The following is an 832-nucleotide window of genomic DNA, read 5'->3' as shown; positions in this document are numbered from 1 at the left end:
AGCCCTCGTGTAGCTTTGCGCGAAATTCAAAACAAACAATAATGTTTTTATTACAGTTATTATCTAGTTGAAAAATTAGTTCAAACGGTGATTAATTAAAAATGTATTGTTTGTCTGTTTTCCTAGTGTTCCCTTCCCTCTTTCCAGCACCAATGAAGATACATTTCTTCACGAAAGTATCGGAAAAAAAGCGAAGACATCTATACCTAGTTTCAATGGACGTGAACAAGTCATTTTTATAAGTATATATACAAATTTAAAAAAATTAAAGGAATGAATAATAAAAAGATATCTGAAGCTCTTTTACAGGTAAAACAATTCATATTTTTATGTACTTTTTTCCGCCCGAAAGCTATTTGTTTTTTTGTAGAACCACGTTAAAAGCATAGTCGTGTTATATAGTAAGCTACTTGTAGTGTTAGTCATTAGTTTTATCCGAGTGTTATATATATATATATACCTGTATACGCTTTTGATGTGTTTAATCCAACAATTAAAACTGGCGTAACTCAAGGCACCACTGTCTGCGTTTGGATCTTTTTTGTTGACTCTTTCTTTAACAGAATCGCCTTCTTGAAAACTACTTTGTGTGAAATGTTTTATTTCCGGCTAAATACTTTCACAAGACAGTTGTGAAGAGTGAAATGAAATACATATTTGTCTGTGTTCAAAGTTGGTCAAATTAGTGATTAGGGAAACTTATTGCTTTGTTCTCATTTTACAAAATATTGTTATCAAAATATGAAATAAAAGGATAAAGGATTTTCTAACTTTAATATCTTTGAAATTTCTAGTAAATTATGATTATTATTCCATATGCTAAATTAACTAT

At 29.4% G+C, this 832-nt stretch overlaps 1 long non-coding RNA gene across 1 annotated transcript in view; it reads left to right on the top strand.

The window, feature by feature from the left end:
* The window catches only part of LOC111085924, a 16,731-nt gene extending 16,246 nt beyond the window's left edge, over nucleotides 1-485 (top strand). The window contains exon 3 of the long non-coding RNA XR_002610692.1: nucleotides 127-485. This is a non-coding gene — a long non-coding RNA (uncharacterized LOC111085924). The remainder of the gene's footprint in view (nucleotides 1-126) is intronic.
* Nucleotides 486-832: the final 347 nt, after the last annotated feature.

The sequence above is a fragment of the Limulus polyphemus genome, unplaced genomic scaffold (genome assembly GCF_000517525.1).
Source record: "Limulus polyphemus unplaced genomic scaffold, Limulus_polyphemus-2.1.2 Scaffold714, whole genome shotgun sequence".
NCBI classification, from domain to species: domain Eukaryota; kingdom Metazoa; phylum Arthropoda; class Merostomata; order Xiphosura; family Limulidae; genus Limulus; species Limulus polyphemus.
Note: the sequence above shows the minus strand (reverse complement) of the source record. Positions and strands in the feature narration are given on the sequence as shown.